The sequence below is a fragment of the Palaemon carinicauda genome, unplaced genomic scaffold, assembly GCF_036898095.1.
Source record: "Palaemon carinicauda isolate YSFRI2023 unplaced genomic scaffold, ASM3689809v2 scaffold1331, whole genome shotgun sequence".
Classification (NCBI taxonomy): domain Eukaryota; kingdom Metazoa; phylum Arthropoda; class Malacostraca; order Decapoda; family Palaemonidae; genus Palaemon; species Palaemon carinicauda.
In genome coordinates, this window is record NW_027168851.1 from 40,001 (window position 1) to 50,638 (window position 10,638).

General features: G+C 34.2%; 1 long non-coding RNA gene across 2 annotated transcripts in view; it reads left to right on the forward strand.

The window, feature by feature from the left end:
* The window catches only part of LOC137635510 (uncharacterized), a 28,633-nt gene extending 25,164 nt beyond the window's left edge, over positions 1 to 3,469 (forward strand). For both annotated transcript variants that reach the window (XR_011042695.1, XR_011042696.1), the window contains exon 4: positions 3,334 to 3,469. This is a non-coding gene — a long non-coding RNA (uncharacterized lncRNA). The remainder of the gene's footprint in view (positions 1 to 3,333) is intronic.
* The last annotated feature ends 7,169 nt before the right edge of the window (positions 3,470 to 10,638 follow it).

Below are 10,638 nucleotides of genomic sequence, written 5' to 3' on the forward strand. Positions count from 1 at the left end.
CTTAGCTAGTAAGAATAGTAATATTGGTATGCTTATGTGTTAGAAACCTGTTTTGCATTTACATAAAACCCCCCTTTTTAATAATAATAGAAAACGGAACTAAACTTTATGCTTATTACTTTAATATTTATTAAGAAATTACCTACTGAAATGTACTCAAAACTATTAATTGATCTTGAAGTAATTAACACGAATTTGAATGCATTGTACAGTAGAATATTTATTACGACTTTGCAAATAATGTTTTTATTATTAAAACCTGAAGTAACAGTCTTCTATATCCAATATGTAAATAGGTTTATTACTGCGGGAGTTGGGGTAATTTATTTAGTTATATCGACCACAAATATTTTCGAATACTACTACTACTACTACTCTCTCTCTCTCTCTCTCTCTCTCTCTCTCTCTCTCTCTCTCTCTCTCTCTCTCTCTCTCTCTCTCTCTCTCTCTCTCTCTCTCATACAGCCTGTTTTCTCTCCTTTTTGTCTTATCATGTTTTTACGTCAGCATTTAGCCTTTTTATATGACCTTACGTCCATTTTTTCATCATTTGTATTTCATTGCATTTATTTTGCCATGCTTGTGTTTCTATGTAATACCATTGTTTTTTTACTTGTATTTATTTCCAATTTACTTGTCTCCCTGTTCAATCGACAATGTCACTCTCTCTCTCTCTCTCTCTCCTCTCTCTCTCTCTCTCTCTCTCTCTCTCTCTCTCTCTCTCTCTCTCTCTAATCAGTTTCTTTGTTTTCCGTGGATTTAATACTGTTTTTATTTTTGAGACAAATACATTAGTTTTCCCAGCCTCTTTTGCCTTTATGAGTCTTAAATACATTAGTTTTCCCCGCCTCTGATTCTTTCTCTAGTTTTACAAGCCTATTATTCCTTCTCGAGTCAAATACAATAGTTTTCCCAGCCTATTTTGCCTTTGTGAGTGAAATACATTAGCTTTCCCAGCCTCCTTCACCTTCTCTAGTTTTCCAAGATGTTTTTCCTTTAGTTTTCCAAGGTTGTTTTTTTTTCTTTTAGTTTTCCAAGGTTGTTTTTTTTTTCTTTTAGTTTTCCCAGCCTTTTTTTTCCCTCTCTAGTTTTTCAAGCCTTTTTCTCCTTCTCTAGTTTTCCAAGCCTTTTTCTCCTTCTCTAGTTTTCCAAGCCTTTTTCTCCTTCTCTAGTTTTCCAAGCCTTTATTTCCTTCTAGCTTTCCAAGCCTTTTTTTCATAGTTTTCCCAGCCTTTTTTTTCCTTCTAGTTTTCCCAGGCTTTTTTTTTCCTTTTCTAGTTTTCCCAGGTTTTTTTTTTTCCTTTTCTAGTTTTCCCAGGCTTTTTTTCCTTTTCTAGTTTTCCCAGGCTTTTTTTTTCCTTTTCTAGTTTTCCCAGCCTTTTTTTCTTTAGCTTTCCCAGCCTTTTTTCTTTAGTTTTCCCAGCTTTTTTTCCTTCTTTAGTTTTCCCAGCTTTTTTTCCTTCTTTAGTTTTCCCAGCTTTTTTTCCTTCTCTAGTTTTCCCAGCTTTTTTTCCTTCTAGTTTTCCCAGCCTTTTTTCCTTCTAGTTTTCCCAGCCTTTTTTCCTTCTAGTTTTCCCAGCCTTTTTTCCTTCTCTAATTTTCCCAGCCTTTTTTCCTTCTCTAGTTTTCCCAGCCTTTTTTCCTTCTCTAGTTTTCCCAGCCTTTTTTCCTTCTCTAGTTTTCCCAGCCTTTTTCCTCCTAGTTTTCCAAGTCTTTTTTTCCTCCTAGTTTTCCAAGTCTTTTTTTCCTCCTAGTTTTCCAAGCCTTTTTTCCTCCTAGTTTTCCAAGCCTTTTTTCCTCCTAGTTTTCCAAGCCTTTTTTCCTCCTAGTTTTCCAAGCCTTTTTTTCCTTCTCTAGTTTTCCAAGCTTTTTTTTCCTTCTCTAGTTTTCCAAGCCTTTTTTTCCTTCTCTAGTTTTCCAAGCCTTTTTTTCCTTCTAGTTTTCCAAGCCTTTTTTTCCTTCTCTAGTTTTCCAAGCCTTTTTTTTCCTTCTCTAGTTTTCCAAGCCTTTTTTTCCTTCTAGTTTTCCAAGGATTTTTTCCTTCTCTAGTTTTCCAAGCCTTTTTTCCTTCTCTAGTTTTCCAAGCCTTTTTTCCTTCTCTAGAATTCCAAGCCTTTTTTCCGTTGGTTTTCCAAGCCTTTTTTCCTTTAGTTTTCCAAGGCTTTTTTTCCTTTAGTTTTCCAAGGCTTTGACCTTCTCTAGTTTTCCACGTGTTTTTTTCCTTTGTTTTTTCTAAGGCTTTTTTTCCCTTCTCTGGTTTGCCAATGCTTACTTTTCCTTCTCTAGTTTTCTAAGGGTTTTTTTCCTTCTAGTTTTCCAAGGTATTTTTTTTGCTTTTCTAGTTTTCCAATCCTTTTCTTTCCTAATATTTTTCCAAGGGTTTTTTCCTTCTCTAGTTTTCCATTTTTTTTTCCTTTAGTTTTCCAAGGTTTTTTTTCCTTCTCTAGTTTTCCTTCTCTAGTTTTCCAAGGATTTTTTTCCTTCTGTAGTTTTCAAAGGCTTGTTTTTCTTCTAGTTTTCCTATCCTTTTTCCTTCTAGTTTTCCAAGCCTTTTTTTCTTTAGTTTTCCCAGATGCTTTTGGCTTTGTGAGTGAAATACATTAGTTTTCCATGTTCGTTTTACAATACACAATGTCTAAATATATGGCGTAGTATATTTCCAATTGTACATAACAATACGATAAGATTAGTATAGATTTTTAGAAAATAGATGTTTCTAAATGGTCTGCAGGTGTTTAAATGTATAAAAAAATTATCAGCCAAGAAGTTTAATAGAACATATTTAATCTTTCTTCCCAATGTATATGCAATTATGATTATTTGTATCTACATGAGCAAATGTGTTATAAAACTCAGATTTTTTTTGTGTATTAACGCATTAAATTTTAGAATTTAATACAGGCATAATTGTGCATTCTAGAATTAAATACAGGCATAATTGTGCATTCTAGAATTTAATACAGGCATAATTGTGCATTTTAGTTTTATGCAAATACTGTAGCCTTATATGTAGAAATTTGTTCCTTTTACTTCAAATACTTTTTAATTTGTTCATTGTTCCTTTTTAAAAAAATTTTAAATTTGCTCATTGTTCCTTTTACTTCAAATACTTTGAAAAACTTTAAAAGTATTTGAATTTGAAAAACTTTAAAAGTATTCGAAGTTGGAGTAGTATTTGCAGTAAAGGGAATAATGAACTAATTTCATTGTTCGTTTTACTACTAATTTTACCTCCGATAGTTTGAAATTAGTTCCTTGTTCTTGTAATTCAAATAGTTTGTAATTCAAATAGTTTTAAATTTGTTAACTAATTCATATTTTCTTATTTTACAGGTCAACTTAATATCCAACGACTGCAGAGAAGAAGAGGAACGCCGACGCCGAAGACATAAACCAAAAGTAGCTGGTAATCCAGGGCTGATTTAACGTTTTGTCTGGACACACATCTTTGTATATATATAAAAAATAATTTTGAATTTATTTTTTTTTTTTATTTTTTTTTTTTTTTGGGTGGCATGTTGTGCTGATGCTATAAAATCTTACAATAAATGTAATATGAATGCTTATAATAAAAGTAATAAAATTCAGTACATAATTTTATTCCATTCCATAAATATAACAATTGTGGTTAAAAAATAAATCTTTTGGGTAAAATGACAACAAATATGGTGTACAAGTAAGGTGGTTAAGAATGGTCCATTTAATAGTATATACCCAACCAGAAATATAACAATTGTGGTTAAAAAATAAATCTTTTGGGTAAAATGACAACAAATATGGTGTACAAGTAAGGTGGTTAAGAATGGTCCATTTAATAGTATATACCCAACCAGAGTATACAGAGTATTTAGGTCTGGGTACCATGATCTTCCAAAATTGAAGGTTTAAGACTCCAAGAGTTGCCATATAGAATATATAATACTATTTTTTAAAGATAGGTTTGCAGACCTTCTGGTACCAGAGAACTTCGAGCGACCAGGTCCCCCTTCCATGCCTTCATTAAAAATCCTCTTCTGCGACCGGCCGGAATATTGTACCCGTTTTCAATGGCCCAGTAAACAAATGGTACAGGAAAATAATCAGCTGAGGTCCTCCGTCACAGCACCATACCTAAGCATTCACTGTGGCCATCGCATTCCTTGTAAGAGTTTGCCCATACACCCTAGGCTGCAAAGAAGATAATTAAAAGTGAACAGGAACCAAATTAACGTGAAAATTGTATAGCTTTTGACCATCTCTAACTGGTAACCAAAAATTGGAGTACTATTACATCATAATTACTAGCTTAGGACAAGGTTAAATATGTCAAAATGGAATTGTGGCAAGATACGGAGGATTCCCTTAACATTGAGTACTGCACCAGGGAAATTTAAAACAAATTAGAAATGACAGGCCAACATCACGAAACAAAACATGAAGCTTAAATATCAAATGAGAAAAGAAAGCTAATGAAAAACATAAAGAGACACTAATCAAGCATTAAGGTCAGACTGGACCTCACTTTATATAAAAAATTCGAGATGTACTTCCTATCTATCCAGAATCAAACCGTTATTGTACTTCTCAATTAATATACAAGGGATTTTCAAGTAGTTCAAGCCTACAAACTTACGGATTGGTGTGAACGACAAGTCACGCGTACAACTAAGCAGATTTTATCCACCATAACTATAAAGACATAACTAAATTTTGTATTTAAAATCTTCCTTAAAAGCCATATCTCTAACTCATAACGCAACTAAAGCAATTCCTTGAAACTTGTTTACGCTTACAAACTTTAATTGCCATCACAACTATAGGAAAATCATGTAAGTGGATTAATTATGAAAGAATAAATGATGTATAAAACAACATTAGTGGTTCTAGAACTGGCTATATAGCTCTGGAGGTTCTGCTCTTTATAAATTTGGGTCCAAAATGTAATGAAGAATACATGTAGATAGTTTCACTAATCATAATAAGAAATCTATTAAGAGGAGCAAGGGTAGCAGAGGTACGTATGATATCACTTCTTGAAAAGAGGGCTAAAGAGGGCTAACATTTCTCTTGTCTTTGGGGACAAAACAATTGAAGGATTATCACATTAAAAATATTGCAAAGAGGGTATCATGTATATCTACTCATCATATATTCGCCTCAAAAAAGGTCGGAATAAATGACATAAATCCCACAGTAACAAGGAATATTGGTAGGAAGACTGGTGTTGACCTTGGATATATAAATCTATGATAGGTACAGCCTACCTTGAGAAAAGGATTACAAGGTTATGACAGCTGTTTTGATAATATTGGATAGAGAAATGTATAGAATATGAACACTAAATAATTACAAATCTTGGATGAGGTACAGACAATCATTGAGTCACACGATTGAAAAAAAGGATTATAAAGTTGTAACAGCTGTTTCAAAGTGCTAATTTGATAATGTGGCATAAAAAAATGATGCATAAAATGGGAAAACTGATTCATTAAGTCTTGGTTGAGTGACAAAAACTTTGCAAAACACTGACACAAGAGAGAGAGAGAGAGACAAATCCATCGACTTCTTGCAGAAAATGGGAACAAGTGGAAGGTTCTAATGGTAAGTGAAAGCCATTGAGTTCTTGCAGAAAATGGGAACAAGTGGAAGGTTCTAATGGTAAGTGAAAGTCATTGAGTTCTTGCAGAGGATGAGAATAACTGGGAGGTTCTAATGGTAAGTGAAAGTCATTGAGTTCTTGCAGAAAATGGGAACAAGTGGAAGGTTCTAATGGTAAGGGAAAGCCATTGAGTTCCTGCAGAAAATAGGAAGTGGAAGGTTCTAATGTTAAGTGTCAATGTCACTCAAGGTCCCCAAAGATAAAAATATAACGTAACTAGAAATTAGTATAGGAGCAAAGTGAAAATTAACCACATAAATATATGAGCCACATACTTAGCTTAAAAAGCAACAACTTGGGGTGAAAAATTATGGAAAAAATATCTTGCAACAGGAATGTATATCACATACTTGTGAATTTTTAACGCAACGTGACAGTATACCTTCAAAAAAAAACATTGCTAACTAAGAGTGGAGTGGTATTTTTATCTAAAGAGTTGGATATAAGTGTCTATCACGAATCAGACTAAAGTCCTTTGCTAATGTGGCAATGAAGTTTGGCAATTTTATCTAAAGAGTTGGATATACGTGTTAAGGTCTATCATAGGTCAGACTAAAGTCCTTTGCTAATGTGGCAATGAAGTTTGGCAATTTTATCTAAAGAGTTTGATATAAGTGTTAAGGTCAATCATGGGTCAGACTAAAGTCCTTTGCTAATGTGACAATGAAATTTAGCAATTTTATCTAAAGAGTTTGATATACGTGTTAAGGTCTATCATGGATCAGACTGAAGTCCTTTGCTAATGTGACAATGAAATTTAGCAATTTTATCTAAAGAGTTGGATATAAGTGTTAAGGTCAATCATGGGTCAGACTAGAGTCCTTGGCTAATATGGCAATGAAGTTTGGCAATTTTATCTAAAGAACTTGATATACGTGTCAAGGTCTATCAGGGGTCAGACTAAAGTCCTTTGCTAATGTGGCAATGAAGTTTGGCAATTTTATCTAAAGAGTTTGATATAAGTGTTTAGGTCAATCATGGGTCAGACTAAAGTCCTTTGCTAATGTGCCAATGAAGTTTGGCAATTTTATCTAAAGAGTTTGATATAAGTGTTAAGGTCTATCATGGGTCAGACTAAAGTCCTTTGCTAATGTGGCAATGAAGTTTGGCAATTTTATCTAAAGAGTTTGATATAAGTGTTAAGGTCTATCATGGGTCAGACTAAAGTCCTTTGCTAATGTGGCAATGAAGTTTGGCAATTTTATCTAAAGAGTTTGATATAAGTGTTAAGGTCTATCATGGGTCAGACTAAAGTCCTTTGCTAATGTGGCAATGAAGTTTGGCAATTTTATCTAAAGAGTTTGATATAAGTGTTAAGGTCAATCATGGGTCAGACTAAAGTCCTTTGCTAATGTGGCAATGAAGTTTGGCAATTTTATCTAAAGAGTTTGATATAAGTGTTAAGGTCAATCATGGGTCAGACTAAAGTCCTTTGCTAATGTGACAATGAAATTTAGCAATTTTATCTAAAGAGTTTGATATACGTGTTAAGGTCTATCATGGATCAGACTGAAGTCCTTTGCTAATGTGACAATGAAATTTAGCAATTTTATCTAAAGAGTTGGATATAAGTGTTAAGGTCAATCATGGGTCAGACTAAAGTCCTTTGCTAATGTGACAATGAAATTTAGCAATTTTATCTAAAGAGTTGGATATAAGTGTTAAGGTCAATCATGGGTCAGACTAGAGTCCTTGGCTAATATGGCAATGAAATTTAGCAATTTTATCTAAAGAGTTGGATATACGTGTTAAGGTCTATCAGGGGTCAGACTAGAGTCCTTGGCTAATATGGCAATGAAATTTAGCAATTTTATCTAAAGAGTTGGATATAAGTGTTAAGGTCAATCATGGGTCAGACTAGAGTCCTTGGCTAATATGGCAATGAAATTTAGCAATTTTATCTAAAGAGTTGGATATACGTGTTAAGGTCTATCAGGGGTCAGACTAGAGTCCTTGGCTAATATGGCAATGAAGTTTGGCAATTTTATCTAAAGAGTTTGAGATACGTGTTAAGGTCTATCATGCATCAGACTAGAATTCTTTGCTAATATGTAAATGGAGTTAAGCTATCATATAACAGAGTTAATAGAAGAAAAAACATACGTGGAACTGAATATGATCCTAATGGGACCCTGCTCTAAATGTGTGGGTGGTGGACCAGCTCAGTACTTACACTGTCTCTAAACAAAATATTGAATTGTTTTATAATAGAAATCTATTGGAAGGATATGTAGAAGGAAATTGATGACCCTGTTATGATATATGAAAACATCTTGACCTTTTAAAGGACGAAGAAAAATATGTCGAGTAAAATCAGGGAAAATAAACACTTGAAACGTAAAAGAGGTGTATCAAGATTGTTTTACTAGATGGCCATGTGCCTCAGAGAGAGAGAGAGAGAGAGAGAGAGAGAGAGAGAGAGAGAGAGAGAGAGAGAGAGAGAGCAGTAGCATTAGATCAAAAGATGGCATTTTAAATCAGATATAATACAAGAGGAGGAAGTGGGAAACAAAAAGGCGAGAGAGAGAGAGAGAGAGAGAGAGAGAGAGAGAGAGAGAGAGAGAGAGAGAGAGAGAGAGAGAGAGAGCATTCAAGTTCTGATATAGTAAAAGAGAAGGTGGCGGAAACTAAAAGACAGGTGTCAACCAAGATCCCTACAAAGAGTTAAGAGGCCCAACAGAGAAATCAGCAATTGAGAAAAGTGCGGAGATGAAATTGAAGATGTAACATTTCAGGGTGAAAAATTATTGGAAAAATTTCTTGCAACCGGAGTATATTACATCACAGGCTTGCAGAATTTGAACAGAAAGTGGCAGTATAGCTATATAAGTGTGGAGATGGAAGCAATTTTAGATGAGTGTCTTTTGCTATTATGGCAATGAAGTTTGGCAATTTTATCTAAAGAGTTGGATATAAGTGTTAAGCTCTATCATGGGTCAGACTAGAGTCTTTAGCTAATATGGCAATGAAGTTTGGCAATTTTATCTAAAGAGTTTGATATAAGTGATAAGGTCAATCATGGGTCAGACTAGAGTCCTTTGCTAATATGGCAATGAAGTTTGGCAATTTTATCTAAAGAGTTTGATATAAGTGATAAGGTCAATCATGGGTCAGACTAGAGTCCTTTGCTAATATGGCAATGAAGTTTGGCAATTTTATCTAAAGAGTTTGATATAAGTGATAAGGTCAATCATGGGTCAGACTAGCGTCCTTTGCTAATATGGCAATGAAGTTTGGCAATTTTATCTAAAGAGTTTGATATAAGTGATAAGGTCAATCATGGGTCAGACTAGAGTCCTTTGCTAATGTGGCAATGAAGTTTAGCAATTTTATCTAAAGAGTTTGATATAAGTGTTAAGGTCTATCATGGGTCAGACTAAAGTCCTTTGCTAATGTGGCAATGAAGTTTGGCAATTTTATCTAAAGAGTTTGATATAAGTGTCAAGGTCTATCATGGGTCAGACTAGAGTCCTTGGCTAATATGGCAATGAAGTTTGGCAATTCAATCTAAAGAGTTTGAGATACGTGTTAAGGTCTATCATGGGTCAGACTAAAGTCCTTTGCTAATGTGGCAATGAATTTTAGCAATTTTATCTAAAGAGTTGGATATAAGTGTTAAGGTCAATCATGGGTCAGACTAAAGTCCTTTGCTAATGTGGCAATGAAGTTTGGCAATTTTATCTAAAGAGTTTGATATAAGTGTTAAGGTCAATCATGGGTCAGACTAAAGTCCTTTGCTAATGTGACAATGAAATTTAGCAATTTTATCTAAAGAGTTTGATATACGTGTTAAGGTCTATCATGGATCAGACTGAAGTCCTTTGCTAATGTGACAATGAAATTTAGCAATTTTATCTAAAGAGTTGGATATAAGTGTTAAGGTCAATCATGGGTCAGACTAGAGTCCTTGGCTAATATGGCAATGAAATTTAGCAATTTTATCTAAAGAGTTGGATATACGTGTTAAGGTCTATCAGGGGTCAGACTAGAGTCCTTGGCTAATATGGCAATGAAGTTTGGCAATTTTATCTAAAGAGTTTGAGATACGTGTTAAGGTCTATCATGCATCAGACTAGAATTCTTTGCTAATATGTAAATGGAGTTAAGCTATCATATAACGGAGTTAATAGAAGAAAAAACATACGTGGAACTGAATATGATCCTAATGGGACCCTGCTCTAAATGTGTGGGTGGTGGACCAGCTCAGTACTTACACTGTCTCTAAACAAAATATTGAATTGTTTTATAATAGAAATCTATTGGAAGGATATGTAGAAGGAAATTGATGACCCTGTTATGATATATGAAAACATCTTGACCTTTTAAAGGACGAAGAAAAATATGTCGAGTAAAATCAGGGAAAATAAACACTTGAAACGTAAAAGAGGTGTATCAAGATTGTTTTACTAAATGGCCATGTGCCTCAGAGAGAGAGAGAGAGAGAGAGAGAGAGAGAGAGAGAGAGAGAGAGAGAGAGAGAGCAGTAGCATTAGATCAAAAGATGGCATTTTAAATCAGATATAATACAAGAGGAGGAAGTGGGAAACAAAAAGGCGAGAGAGAGAGAGAGAGAGAGAGAGAGAGAGAGAGAGAGAGAGAGAGAGAGAGAGAGAGAGAGAGAGAGAGAGAGCATTCAAGTTCTGATATAGTAAAAGAGAAGGTGGTGGAAACTAAAAGACAGGTGTCAACCAAGATCCCTACAAAGAGTTAAGAGGCCCAACAGAGAAATCAGCAATTGAGAAAAGTGCGGAGATGAAATTGAAGATGTAACATTTCAGGGTGAAAAATTATTGGAAAAATTTCTTGCAACCGGAGTATATTACATCACAGACTTGCAGAATTTGAACAGAAAGTGGCAGTATAGCTATATAAGTGTGGAGATGGAAGCAATTTTAGATGAGTGTCTTTTGCTATTATGGCAATGAAGTTTGGCAATTTTATCTAAAGAGTTTGATATAAGTGATAAGGTCAATCATGGGTCAGACTAGAGTCCTTTGCTA